The 15,134-nt window shown below is 50.0% G+C and overlaps 1 protein-coding gene and 1 non-coding gene across 2 annotated transcripts in view; one reads left to right on the plus strand and one right to left on the minus strand.

Annotated features, from left to right (window-relative positions):
• The window catches only part of LOC106581170 (reticulon-4 receptor-like 1), a 221,534-nt gene that overhangs the window by 65,141 nt on the left and 141,259 nt on the right, over positions 1-15,134 (minus strand). The gene's annotated exons all lie outside the window — the stretch shown is intronic.
• trnat-ugu (transfer RNA threonine (anticodon UGU)) lies at positions 12,893-12,968 on the plus strand. The gene has a single exon. It is a non-coding gene; the product is annotated as a tRNA-Thr (tRNA).

A 15,134-nucleotide genomic window follows, 5' to 3' on the forward strand; every position in this document is an offset into this window, starting at 1 on the left:
TGTGTGTGTATGTGTGTCTGGAAAAGGGCCCACAGTTCTCCCTTGGAACTGTGAGTATCTTAGTCCAAAATGCCCCCCTATTCCCTATTAAGTGCACTACGTTTGACTAGGGCCCACAGTCTCAGTGTGGAGCTCTGAGGGGAACATCAGAGGAGCTATATATGGGGGGGGTTGAGCGATGCTGTGAGGGACCTGAGTTTGTCTCAGTCCTGGGCCCTGGGCCTACTGTTGACAGACAGGCTGTTCATCCCCCCTCACTCCCAGTGAGAGGAACCAGGACTGCGATGGATGGGAGAGAGAGGCAGGGGAGGCAGGAGGGATGGGCACCAGCTGAAGGGGTGGCTCTGAGGGGGTTGCATGGACAGAGCAGCCCCAGCCAGCCAGACTGGATCATGGTGATACATGGGGCAAGGGGGGAGGGACTACAGGAAAGTGATCCACAAGACATTAATGGAGTTGAGTGTCTCTCATGGGAATGTGTGTATGTATGCTAGACAATGGCTGGGTTCCACTCTGTTGCCTGTTCCGGTAAGCTCTGACTCACTGACGCCCTATCTGGCTCCTGCTCATACCCCTGCCACTACCCCAGATCCTGCTACAGTACTTTCCCTTCTTATCCACCCAGCCCGGCCTTGTCCACCCTGCCCCTGATCCCAGCCCGGCCCGGTGTGGGTCACTCTGCCTGGCACAGAAGCTTTGGTTACGGCCCGCTGATGTCATCAGTGGCCCAGGAGGAACACAATATTCCCCCTACAGACAAGACCTATTGATTGCAGTGTCAGCGGCCATATTATACCTAATTGAACTGGCTGCGTTGGTAGAGATTTAATTCAGTCTCTGTTAAGCCAGCAGATGACATTTAAGCAATGGCTGGTCTAGGGATATTGGGCTGGCTAGTACAGACACCCATATTAATGGCTACTTTAAACACGGCATTTACACTCTTGGCTTATTAACACTTGTAAAAACACAGCTTATTCACAGAAGGCAGGAAGGAACAATTGTAATTATTTTGCCAGAGAGCAATTTCTGCCAAGGGGTGTTTAAATACTTCTCATTATAATGTTCTGCTATTTAAGAGGCAGCCATGTTTTTTTTCTCCTCTCCCATCTTCCTTTTCCCCTTTCCCTTCCTGTTAAGTTAATATAACATGTGAGGGAGTAGAGTATCAGTAATGGCTGCCTTAAGCAGGAGGTTAAGCACGGCCTTATAAATGTGAGAATATTTGTTTAAGTAATGATTTGATCCCTTTCAGGAGTTGAGCACAAAGGGGCACTACGGCGACACACTGACACGCTCAGTGTGTCCAGTAATGCATGCTGGGCCATGGAGGGCGTGGATCCTGTCCAAACAGTGGTTAGTTGTACAGCCTGTCCCCTGACACACATGGTGTGGCGTGGTTCCATCCATTACCTACATATGGCTCACATCCCAATGCTTCTCCTCCTCCTCAACAGATCAGCCAAGCAGTGAGGCTTATTTAAAGGCCATTTAGAAGTGGAAACAGTCATTATTGTCATGGTATTATTAACCACCTTGATGCACATGGCGGCTCAAAGAGCTGTCAGAAATGCTTTAACCCTGCTAGGTCTCCTGGGTATAGGACAGTAACATACCTCCCTATGGCTCCCTGCTAGGTCTCCTGGGTATAGGTCGGTAACATACCTCCCTATGGCTCCCTGCTAGGTCTCCTGGGTATAGGTCGGTAACATACCTCCCTATGGCTCCCTGCTAGGTCTCCTGGGTATAGGTCGGTAACATACCTCCCTATGGCTCCCTGCTAGGTCTCCTGGGTATAGGACAGTAACATACCTCCCTATGGCTCCCTGCTAGGTCTCCTGGGTATAGGTCGGTAACATACCTCCCTATGGCTCCCTGCTAGGTCTCCTGGGTATAGGTCGGTAACATACCTCCCTATGGCTCCCTGCTAGGTCTCCTGGGTATAGGACAGTAACATACCTCCCTATGGCTCCCTGCTAGGTCTCCTGTGTATAGGACAGTAACATACCTCCCTATGGCTCCCTGCTAGGTCTCCTGGGTATAGGTCGGTAACATACCTCCCTATGGCTCCCTGCTAGGTCTCCTGGGTATAGGTCGGTAACATACCTCCCTATGGCTCCCTGCTAGGTCTCCTGGGTATAGGACAGTAACATACCTCCCTATGGCTCCCTGCTAGGTCTCCTGGGTATAGGTCGGTAACATACCTCCCTATGGCTCCCTGCTAGGTCTCCTGGGTATAGGTCGGTAACATACCTCCCTATGGCTCCCTGCTAGGTCTCCTGGGTATAGGACAGTAACATACCTCCCTATGGCTCCCTGCTAGGTCTCCTGTGTATAGGACAGTAACATACCTCCCTATGGCTCCCTGCTAGGTCTCCTGGGTATAGGTCGGTAACATACCTCCCTATGGCTCCCTGCTAGGTCTCCTGGGTATAGGACAGTAACATACCTCCCTATGGCTCCCTGCTAGGTCTCCTGGGTATAGGTCGGTAACATACCTCCCTATGGCGCCCTGCTAGATTGAAGCTCTGGTCACATCTGCCAGAGGTTGATATAGTTATGTATGGGAAGAAAGGACTGTCTGAGATAAAAAGGAAAAGGCTTGATTAAACTGGGGCAGAGGTAAAATGGCCGTGGGTGATTGTGGTTGGACACACATACAGCTGTTCACGGCGTGTTTATGTTATAACAAATCAGGCATTTTGGTTCCAGACAAAAACAGTTTTGAGTTGTGACTCATACATCAGTGTGGAACAAGTCATTTGACTGTTGAAACGGAGATTGCAATATGAGTCTTTGGAAATATTGTACACACACTGTAGTATACAATATATAATCTATAGATTCCTAGAAGCAACCCCAGTTCCACTGTAGTGTATGTAACACAGTACTTTAGATCTGGGACATGTTCTTTTATCTGTGTATTAGACTATTATAACTGATGGAGATTTCAGATATGGTATATTACAATAAACCCTCTAGAGACATTTCAAACTCCTATCTGAGCTGGTTGACGTGTCTGTTCTGTCCAGTCCCCCCCCCCCTCTTCTCTCCTGTGAGAGAAGCTGATATTTCCCCGTGCAGCACCCAGGAATAACTCCTGTAAGAAGCTATATTTCCCTGCAACCCAAATAACTCCTGTGGGAGAACTTATTTCCCCGCAGCACCCAAATACTCCTGTGGGAGAAGCTGATATTTCCCCGTGCAGCACCCAGGAAAAACTCCTGTGGGAGAAGCTGATATTTCCCCGTGCAGCACCCAGGAATAACTCCTGTGGGAGAAGCTGATATTTCCCCGCAGCCAAAAACTCTTGCATAAAGTGATATTTCCCCGTGCAGCACCCAGGAATAACTCCTGTGAGAGAAGCTGATATTTCCCCGTGCAGCACCCAGGAATAACTCCTGTGAAACTGATATTTCCCCGTGCAGCACGCAGGAATAACTCCTCACCACCTGACATTTCCATAATTAAGAGAAGACTTTCAGAGCGGTGTGACCCAGTAAACAACGTGTCAGCACTAATCAGGTAATGAATAGGTGTACTGCTGAGGCTGCTGCTTGGTATGCTGCAGTCAGTGGGAGAAGGGAGCACCGGGGCCGCAAGGATGAGCACCGAGGACAGAGGGAGAGAGGTGGAAACTCACATGCACTGGAAGTGAAGACAGACAGTGACAGAGGGATTAGCTGAAGGAAGGATGAAATGGGGGGGAGAAGTGGGTTACTGTCATTCCCCCCGAGAGGACAGGTTTGGGGAGGGGGAGAAGTGGGTTACTGTCATTCCCCCCGAGAGGATAGGTTTGGGGGGGAGAAGTGGGTTACTGTCATTCCCCCCGAGAGGACAGGTTTGGGGGGGAGAAGTGGGTTACTGTCATTCCCCCCGAGAGGACAGGTTTGGGGGGGAAGTGGGTTACTGTCATTCCCCCGAGAGGACAGGTTTGGGGGGAGAAGTGGGTTACTGTCATTCCCCCCGAGAGGACAGGTTTGGGGGGGGAGAAGTGGGTTACTGTCATTCCCCCCGAGAGGACAGGTTTGGGGGGGTGAGAAGTGGGTTACTGTCATTCCCCCGAGAGGACAGGTTTGGGGGGGGGGAGAGTGGGTTACTGTCATTCCCCCCGAGAGGACAGGTTTGGGGGGGTGAGAAGTGGGTTACTGTCATTCTCCCTGAGAGGACAGGTTTGGGGGTGGAGAAGTGGGTTACTGTCATTCCCCCCGAGAGGACAGGTTTGGGGGGGAGAGTGGGTTACTGTCATTCCCCCCGAGAGGACAGGTTTGGGGGGGAAGTGGGTTACTGTCATTCCCCCGAGAGGACAGGTTTGGGGGGGGAAGTGGGTTACTGTCATTCCCCCCGAGAGGACAGGTTTGGGGGTGAGAAGTGGGTTACTGTCATTCCCCCGAGAGGACAGGTTTGGGGGGGGAAGTGGGTTACTGTCATTCCCCCCGAGAGGACAGGTTTGGGGGGGAGTGGGTTACTGTCATTCCCCCGAGAGGACAGGTTTGGGGGGGAGAAGTGGGTTACTGTCATTCCCCCCCGAGAGGACAGGTTTGGGGGGGAGAAGTGGGTTACTGTCATTCCCCCCGAGAGGACAGGTTTGGGGGGGAGAAGTGGGTTACTGTCATTCACCCCGAGAGGACAGGTTTGGGGGGGAGAAGTGGGTTACTGTCATTCCCCCCGAGAGGACAGGTTTGGGGGGAGAAGTGGGTTACTGTCATTCCCCCGAGAGGACAGGTTTGGGGGGGAAAGTGGGTTACTGTCATTCCCCCCGAGAGGACAGGTTTGGGGGGGGAGTGGGTTACTGTCATTCCCCCCGAGAGGACAGGTTTGGGGGGGGAGAAGTGGGTTACTGTCATTCCCCCCGAGAGGACAGGTTTGGGGGGGAGAAGTGGGTTACTGTCATTCACCCCGAGAGGACAGGTTTGGGGGGGAGAAGTGGGTTACTGTCATTCACCCCGAGAGGACAGGTTTGGGGGGGGAGAAGTGGGTTACTGTCATTCCCCCCGAGAGGACAGGTTTGGGGGGGGAGAAGTGGGTTACTGTCATTCCCCCCGAGAGGACAGGTTTGGACCATGTTTAAGACTTCAATGGCAGCCATCTAGAAACATCTACAGCACTCACACTCGGTAGGGACATCGCGCTCACACACACCTACATGCACATGTGCATATACACACACGCACACACTCCATCTCAGTGGAGTGCATGTTGTTGCAGTATGAAAAACAAGATATGCAGTGGAAGCTAGAGGGAGCCTTGGAATGAATAATGAATACAATCATATTTCACTCCATGTTGCTGCACTAGCTCAGCACAAAACACAGACACGACCCGTTCTATAGGTCTCAGCCTGCCTCCTCGTCCACCTGTCTGCTCGCCCCCTCAAATCCATCCCCCTTCATTTCTGGCCAGCACGGTAATGAGAGAAGAGGAAAAGAGAGGGAGAGAATAGATGGAGAGTCTAAATGAAAACTGCTGTCTGTTTAACATCTCTTTCCAGGACACAGCTCGACTATATTGGATTTCTCTTTTTTTGTTGTGAAAGCTGGAATCATTTTCTTATAACCTCTAGCACATGTATAATGTCAGATCTAATCGCTTCCCACATCAGAATACACTGAAATATATTGGAATGCAAAGAAATGGATGTGAAATGTAGTAAATCAGTCTTTACCCTCCTTTCTCTTTTTAACCCTCCCAATCCAGATAGATTTTTAGCTATGGTTAAGTCTCTCCCCTGTGCAGCATAGGTCTACTGTACTGAACACATAATCATAGGAATCTAAGGTCAGATAAAACATGTTTAAACCCCCTTGATACCCAACCCCTCCTTTCTGTTGCCATACAGTATCAATTCCACCTTCATCTGAAAGCTTCTTATCTCTCAGAGAGATTCAGTGCAGGTGCAGACAGATAGGCAGGGGTCATAGGAGGGTCAAGAGGAGAAACTGAGCCTAGGGCCCCAACTCCTGGTGTGATGCAGAGCTCTGGAAGGGGACTTCAACAGCATGGGTCTCAGAGCCAATCCCCTCTATTCCCCTTTCCCTCTCAGGTTCCAGTACAGTACATCCTTAAAGCAGTGACAGGAGGAGAGGAGAACACACTCTGTACTTAAAGAACATGCAAATGTAGAGGTCACTCCTCTGATAGCTAAATCTTCAGGCTTAAATTACATCTAAAACCCACAATGTAGATTCTGGATAGATGATGCTCTGTAGTACTCTCTGCTGGGCTGGGTGAGACAGAACACTTAGCTCTGTGGATGGAGACAGTAGATAGGGGCCTTTAGTACAGGTTCAAGGGCTTGAGCTGTCTGCTGTCTGGACAGTTGTCTCTGTCTCAGACCATTCCTAAACAGTTTCCTGTTGTTTTCCTCCATAAAACTGCCCCATAGCTGGTGTAGGAGGCAGACAGGGGGGGGCAGCCTTTCTCTCAGCCTCTTTACTTTAGGACCAGGAGCATCTCACTCCCCCAGAACTCTGCACCACTTCTCCCCCCTGCCACCGACTTCCACAGGCTGCCTGTTAATGGTAGCAGATAGCCTCTCTCCTATACCCGGTCCTGGCCAGTCCTGGAGCCTCCAAACCCCACACCCAGCCATCCAGTACAGCTCCTCCCCACACCACCCCACCGTCCTGCCAACGACCACCTGCTAATGGCAACTGCATGGGGCAACATGGCACTCGGCAGGATCACGGCAGGATCCGGCTATCTTAATGAGCTGTGACCAAGCAGCACCAGGTTGTCACCGGGCTGTAAGAGGAGCACTGAAAATCTAACTCCAATCTCATTTGGTCACAACGTGCTGTATGCATGTGTGTCCCCATAACATGTCCTGCCTGTGAGGTGGCCATGAATAATACAGGAAGGAGAACAGACCGACTGGGCCCTGGGTCAGCAGCACTGAGAGAGGGTTAGTAAGTTAGATAGACCAGGGGCCTCCCCTCTCCGTGTTATGCTGCGTTGCACTGCCTGATCCACCACAACAGTTAAAGTCCATTAGCTGTACCATTGCTGGTGGCCTTTAGTCCTTTACTGACTTCCCATGCTTTACCACAGAGCTACCAAAGCCTGTTCGCCACTCAGATTTGCGCTTCAGTTCGCATTTATTTGACTCCTTTTTATCCACGGCCGTTTCTTTTAATTCACCCCTACATCATGGTGGGAGAAGCCTGAGCTGTGCTATTAGCTTAGAGGATAAGGCTGAGAGAAAGAGAGAAAGAGAGAGAGATAGATACATAGATAGCTGCATAGAGAGAGATGGAATAGAGAGAAGAGGGGGAGAGAGAGAGCCGTCTCTAAGACATTCTTCAGTTCCAGTTCTAATCACATTGGAAGTTAGACTTTAGTTGGGCCTGGTGTTTGTTTCCCTGTGTTTCCCCTATCAGTCACACTTAGACAGGCCCTGAGAAAGGAGGACACTAACGTGGCTAGACTGGGCCTGAGCAGAGAGGAGCCTGAGTGGCACAGGGAAGTTGCCAGGCCTGGTTGGACCAATAGGAACAGTAAACCCTCCTGAGTGAAAAGCTGGATGGAGCCAAGGGTTCGTCAGCTGGATGTAATGGTAATGAAGAGAAATGAGACCAGGCTGATACTGGGACTGGGGTGGAGGGCTGCCTGCCTACCTGTCAAACACAAGGCGACAGAGTCTTAAGGCGCCATGGTCCCATGGTATATACTGTATACTCGCTGAAACTCTCACCTGAGATAGGCGTCATCCCTGATCCTTGCATCAGTGCTATTTTAGCTGTGTCTCCAGTTTTAAACATTTCAACAGAGAGGTAGGGACTGAGAAACTGAGTGAAATGATGTTCTATATATGAAGGGAATGTGCTGACATGATACATAGTCACTCGTCGGATTATGGACGGCTTCAAATCATTTCTGAGATAGTCTCCCCACATCCCTATACTGTATCAGATGCTGACAATCTTCCTCTGGAGTCAGAAGCCGATGCATTGAATAAGAGCTTGGAGCGGGAGATAGAGACTGGCTTTTAAAATGCCTGCATCGTATCTGTGCTGTATCTGTATCCAGCTTGGTAGGACATCCTCCTCACTGTGCTGTATCTGTATCCAGCTTGGTAGGACATCCTCCTCACTGTGCTGTATTCAGCTTGTTAGGACATCCTCCTCACTGTGCTGTATCTGTATCCAGCTTGGTAGGACATCCTCCTCACTGTGCTGTATCTGTATCCAGCTTGTTAGGACATCCTCCTCACTGTGCTGTATCTGTATCCAGCTTGGTAGGACATCCTCCTCGCTGTGCTGTATCTGTATTCAGCTTGGTAGGACATCCTCCTCATTGTGCTGTATCTGTATCCAGCTTGGTAGGACATCCTCCTCGCTGTGCTGTATCTGTATCCAGCTTGGTAGGACATCCTCCTCGCTGTGCTGTATCTGTATCCAGCTTGGTAGGACATCCTCCTCACTGTGCTGTATCTGTATCCAGCTTGGTAGGACATCCTCCTCACTGTGCTGTATCCAGCTTGGTAGGACATCCTCCTCACTGTGCTGTATCTGTATCCAGCTTGGTAGGACATCCTCCTCACTGTGCTGTATCTGTATCCAGCTTGGTAGGACATCCTCCTCACTGTGCTGTATCTGTATCCAGCTTGGTAGGACATCCTCCTCACTGTGCTGTATCTGTATCCAGCTTGGTAGGACATCCTCCTCACTGTGCTGTATCTGTATCCAGCTTGGTAGGACATCCTCCTCACTGTGCTGTATCCAGCTTGTTAGGACATCCTCCTCACTGTGCTGTATCTGTATCCAGCTTGGTAGGACATCCTCCTCACTGTGCTGTATCTGTATCCAGCTTGGTAGGACATCCTCCTCACTGTGCTGTATCTGTATCCAGCTTGGTAGGACATCCTCCTCACTGTGCTGTATTCAGCTTGTTAGGACATCCTCCTCACTGTGCTGTATCTGTATTCAGCTTGGTAGGACATCCTCCTCACTGTGCTGTATCTGTATCCAGCTTGGTAGGACATCCTCCTCACTGTGCTGTATCTGTATCCAGCTTGGTAGGACATCCTCCTCGCTGTGCTGTATCTGTATCCAGCTTGTTAGGACATCCTCCTCACTGTGCTGTATCTGTATCCAGCTTGGTAGGACATCCTCCTCACTGTGCTGTATCTGTATCCAGCTTGGTAGGACATCCTCCTCACTGTGCTGTATCTGTATCCAGCTTGGTAGGACATCCTCCTCGCTGTGCTGTATCTGTATCCAGCTTGGTAGGACATCCTCCTCGCTGTGCTGTATCTGTATCCAGCTTGGTAGGACATCCTCCCCACTGTGCTGTGGCGGCAGGCTGGATAATACAACAACCTATTGTTAAAAATCCACCAGCCAGATGTAATGAATGACAGATTTAGTTCCTACAATGCGCTGTGATAATAAGCAGCGATGGATGTCACGTTCAGACACAGAAAGCTTCACTCCGACTTTAAGAAAATATGAAATGCTGCATTAGTGTGTGTTTCTTCTTTTTTTTACTCAGAGTGGTAGGTCCATCAGGTAGCCTAGTGGTTAGCGTGTTGGGCTAGTAGCCAGAAGTTGCTGGATGGAATCCCTGAGCTGTCAAGGTAAAAATCTGTCGTTCTGATCCTGAGCAAGGCAGTTAACCCACTGTTCCCTAGGTGCTGAAGATGTGCCTGTCAATTAAGGCAGCCCCCTTCACCTCTCTGATTCAGAGGGGCTGGGTTAAATGTGGGAGACATATTTCAGTTGAAGGTGTTCAGTTAGTTGTACAACTGACTAGGTATCCCTCTTTGTGTTTTAATGAAATCAATAAGGGGTCACTTGAAAAGGTCAGCATCTTAATGAGGGGTAAGCAAATATCACCGGTACCTTGGCAAGCGGCTCTTAAAAGCCCACCGAGCTGGGTAATGAGAAAGGTCATTTGTAACCTGCTTTTTCTAAACTGATGGCTAATGGACAGGGAGTGGGTAAACTGTGTGTGGGAGCGATGTGGAGAGAGAGAGAGAGAGGCAGGGATGGAAAGAGGAAGAGCGATAACCAGTACAGAGACAGAGAGGGCATCAATAACACCCTTGACTCAGTTTCAAGGTGTAGATTAGTGCTCTCTCCATGCCGTCAGTCAGTTTCAAGGTGTAGATTAGTGCTCTCTCCATGCCGTCAGTCAGTTTCAAGGTGTAGATTAGTGCTCTCTCCATGCCGTCAGTCAGTTTCAAGGTGTAGATTAGTGGTCTCTCCATGCCGTCAGTCAGTTTCAAGGTGTAGATTAGTGCTCTCTCCATGCCGTCAGTCAGTTTCAAGGTATAGATTAGTGCTCTCTCCATGCCGTCAGTCAGTTTCAAGGTGTAGATTAGTGGTCTCTCCATGCCGTCAGTCAGTTTCAAGGTGTAGATTAGTGGTCTCTCCATGCCGTCAGTCAGTTTCAAGGTGTAGATTAGTGGTCTCTCCATGCCGTCAGTCAGTTTCAAGGTGTAGATTAGTGCTCTCTCCATGCCGTCAGTCAGTTTCAAGGTGTAGATTAGTGATCTCTCCATGCCGTCAGTCAGTTTCAAGGTGTAGATTAGTGGTCTCTCCATGCCGTCAGTCAGTTTCAAGGTGTAGATTAGTGGTCTCTCCATGCCGTCAGTCAGTTTCAAGGTGTAGATTAGTGGTCTCTCCATGCTGTCAGTCAGTTTCAAGGTGTAGATTAGTGCTCTCTCCATGCTGTCAGTCTTTACATAATAATGGAGCAGAAAAATATCTGAGAATGACTCCATTTTCTTATTCCACAGGTCTGCTAATGAAGATTTATGGCAGGCAGCGTTGAATTATGGATGATTTACATATCAAAATGGGCAGACTGCCACACTAACACAGGGAGCAGGGGAAGAGAGAGATAGAGATGAGGAGGGGGAAAGAGAGGATGGAAAAAGGGGTGTGATAGATAGAGAGAGGGAGGAGGGGAGAGAGAGGAGGGGAGTGAGAGACAGAGGGAGAAGGGGGAGAGAGAGAAGGAGAGACAGGAAGGAGAGAGAGATGAGGAGGGGGAAAGAGAGAGGATGGAAAAAGGGGTGTGATAGATAGAGGGAGGAGGGGAGTGAGAGACGGGGGGAGAGGGAGAAGGAGAGACAGGAAGGAGAGAGAACCACAGAGAGAGAACCACAGAGAGAGAAAAGCAGAGGGAGAGAGAACCAGAGAGAGAACCACAGAGAGAGAAAAGCAGAGGGAGAGAGAACCAGAGATAGAGAACCACAGAGAGAGAAAAGCAGAGAGAGAGAGAATGTTTTGCCCAGAGATCAGTCTGGGGGCTAGCCAGTAGAAGGCAGCCATGATGGCGGATTAGCATGCACACATACACTACATGGCAAAAAGTATGTGAACACCTGTTTGTCGAACATCTCATTCCAAAATCATGGGCATTAATATGGAGTTGGTCCCCCCTGTGCTGCTATAACAGCCTCCACTCTTCTGGGAAGGTTTTCCACTAGATGTTGGAACATTGCTGCGGGGACTTGCTTCCATTCAGCCACAAGAGTATTAGTGAGGTCAGGCACTGATGTTGGGCAATTAGACCTGGCTCGCAGTTGGTTTTCCAATTCATCCCAAAGGTGTTCGATGGGGTTGAGGTCAGGGCTCTGTGCAGGCCATTCAAGTTCTTCCACACCGATCTCAACAAACCATTTCTGTATGAACCTTGCTTTGTGCACGGGGGCATTGTCATACTGAAACAGGAAAGGGCCTTCCCCAAACTGTTGCTACAAAGTTGGAAACACAGAATCATCTAGATTGTCATTGTATGTTTTAGCGTTAAGATTTCCCTTCACTGGAACTAAGGGGCCGAGCCCGAACCATGAAAAACAGCCCCAAACCATTTTTCCTCCTCCACCAAACTTTACAGTTGGCACTATGCATTGGGGCAGGTAGTGTTCTCCTGGCATCCTCCAAACCCAGATTCGTCCGTTGGACTGCCAGATAGTGAAGCGTGATTCATCACTCCAGAGAATGCTTTCACATTGCTCGAGAGTCCAATGGCGGCGAGCTTTACACCACTCCAGCCGACGCTTGGCATTGCGCATGGTGATCTTAGGCTTGTGTGCGGCTGCTCGGCCATGAAAACCCATTTCATGAAGCTCCCAATGAACAGTTCTTGTGCCGACGTTGCTTCCAGAGGCAGTTTAGAACTCGGTAGTGAGTGTTGCAATGGAGGACAGACAATTTTTACCACCTTGTGACTGAGCCGTTGTTGCTCCTAGACGTTTCCACTTCACAATAACAGCCCTTACAGTAGACTGGGGCAGCTCTAGCAGGGCAGAAGTTTGACTTACTGACTTGTTGGAAAGGTGGCATCCTATGACGGTGCCAGGTTGAATGTCACTGAGCTCTTCAATAAGGCCATTCTATTGCCAATGTTTGTCTATGGAGATTGCATGGCTGTGCGCTCGATTTTATACACCTGTCAGCAACGGGTGTGGCTGAAATAACCAAATCCTCTAATTTGAAGGGGTGTCCATGAACTTCTGTATATATAGTGTATGTGCCCCTACCATGTCATATCAGTTTGGAGAAAATATATTTTCTGTCAGCTTTATGGAGCATGAAGCACTCACACAAACTACACATGATGCAGTGGTGCCAGATTTCACTTTACATGACTAACACCTCTTATGTGTACCAGGCATGACACCAACACACACAATCCTAGAGGGTGACCTTCACCATTCCTCTAAGTGGACCCCAAGTTTCTGAGCTATAGATCCGGAATGAAAGTCTATATACAGTATTTCTTGTGACATAGACTGAAAGGCCAACAAAAAAGTGGATGGAAGTTGTGGAGCTTGAAGCCATGCAGTGACATTTAAAAACATTCCTCATTTAGCAGATGCTCGTATCCAGAGGGATGTACTGTCGTGAGTACAGAAATCTTCATATATGTTTTCGTACTTGGTCCCGTGTGGCTCAGTTGGTAGAGCATGGTGTTTGTGACGCCAGGGCTGTGGGTTTGATTCCCACGGGGGACCAGTACGGAAAAAAATGTATGAAATGTATGCATTCACTACTGTAAGTCGCTCTGGATAAGAGCGTCTGCTAAATGACTAAAATGTAATGTAAATGTACTTGTCCCCCATGGGAATTGAACCCACAACTCTAGCAGTGCAAATGCCATGCTCTCCCAACTGAGCCACACTAAGTCAATGTGATGACATGTGTGGGAGTCAGAGTGCTCTCCTATACAGTCAACCTGTATGTTTGGCCATCCTGCAGGGCACAGATTATCTCCTCACTCTGGCCCTTCAGGATGGCTTTGATATGGATATGTCTGAAACTGGCTCTCACCATCCTTCTATCATCACTAGCTCAATCCCCCTCACAGTAATTCAGTTTGCAGTCTCCGGTTGGTTTGTGAATTGATTACTTTGCTTTGGCTCTTTAAATTGGTGTCTGCAGAGCGGGGTCCTCTCTCCTAAAAAACTCTACCATCAAATGTAATGGAAATCTAATAGGAGGAGGGTAATGGGTATGGATGGCGGGTGACCCATGGTTCAGGCTGCCGTATGGCAGGTGATGATGGGGCGTCTGCCGAGATGAGCCCCGGAGTCTGCCATACCCTACCCGCCCTCGTCTCTCCTCTCTAGGGCCTGAGAACAGGCTTAGACCCCACCCCCCACCTCTCTAGGGCCTGAGAACAGGCTTAGACCCCACCCCCCACCTCTCTAGGGCCTGAGAACAGGCTTAGACCCCACCCCTCACCTCTCTAGGGCCTGAGAACAGGCTTAGACCCCACCCCCACCGCCCTAGGGCTTGAGAACAGGCTTAGACCCCACCCCTCACCTCTCTAGGGCCTGAGAACAGGCTTAGACCCCACCCCTCACCTCCCTAGGGCCTGAGAACAGGCTTAGACCCCACCCCCCACCTCTCTAGGGCCTGAGAACAGGCTTAGACCCCACCCCTCACCTCTCTAGGGCCTGAGAACAGGCTTAGACCCCACCCTTCACCTCCCTAGGGCTTGAGAACAGGCTTAGACCCCACCCCCCACCTCTCTAGGGCCTGAGAACAGGCTTAGACCCCACCCCCCACCTCTCTAGGGCCTGAGAACAGGCTTAGACCCCACCCCCCCACCTCTCTAGGGCCTGAGAACAGGTTAGACCTCACCCCCCCACCTCTCTAGGGCCTGAGAACAGGCTTAGACCCTACCCCCACCGCCCTAGGGCCTGAGAACAGGCTTAGACCCCACCTCCCTAGGGCCTGAGAACAGGCTTAGACCCCACCCCCCTCCTCCCTAGGGCCTATCTCCTCTCTTCCTCTCCCCTCCCCTCCCCTATCCCCTCCTCTCCCTTCTCCTCTCTTCCCCGTGTGAAGTAGACCTCATCTGTAGGGAGTTTGGAGGGTGCTAGCTAGCTGGTGTAGTATGCTGAGATTGCAACACGCGTTGTGGCGTGCCAACCCAGCACTCAGAGCTAAGCTGTGTCAGGCATCAAGGAGGTTGCGTGAGAAAGAGGGGTGCACAGCGGGAGGTGAGGAGGTTAGGAGACTATGAATATGTACAGAGGAGGGTGTCTGTCTGACTGAGCAGTGTATGTCAGAATTAGATCGAGCACAGTGTTGAAAACATCTTTAACCCTCTCTCCTTCTGTTCCACCATCTCTCTCTCTGCAAACAGAACAGTACCTCCACCTCTTCTCTTTTGTCTACAGACACAGTGCACATTCAGCCATTCTCTGTCTCTAATCGATGATTCACCTGGGGTAACACTTTCACCACAGCTGGCCATCATAATCTATATTCCCTTTGGGGATCTCAACAGTAACTGAAGAACCTCCACTATTCCATAGCCCTCTGCTCTAGTCTGCTCTGTTCTGGTCTAGTCTGCTCTAGTCTGGTCTGGTCTAGTCTGCTATAGTCTGGTCTGGTCTAGTCTGCTCTAGTCTAGTCTAGTCTGCTCTAGTCTAGTCTGGTCTGCTTTAGTCTAGTCTAGTCTGCTCTAGTCTGGTCTGGTCTAGTCTGGTCTGCTCTAGTCTGGTCTAGTCTAGTCTGCTCTAGTCTGGTCTGGTCTAGTCTGCTCTAGTCTGGTCTGGTCTAGTCTGCTCTAGTCTGGTCTGGTCTGGTCTAGTCTGCTCTAGTCTGGTCTGGTCTAGTCTGCTCTGCTCTAGTCTGGTCTAGTCTGCTCTATTCTGCTCTGCTCTAGTC

The sequence above is a fragment of the Salmo salar genome, chromosome ssa20, assembly GCF_905237065.1.
Source record: "Salmo salar chromosome ssa20, Ssal_v3.1, whole genome shotgun sequence".
NCBI lineage: Eukaryota > Metazoa > Chordata > Actinopteri > Salmoniformes > Salmonidae > Salmo > Salmo salar.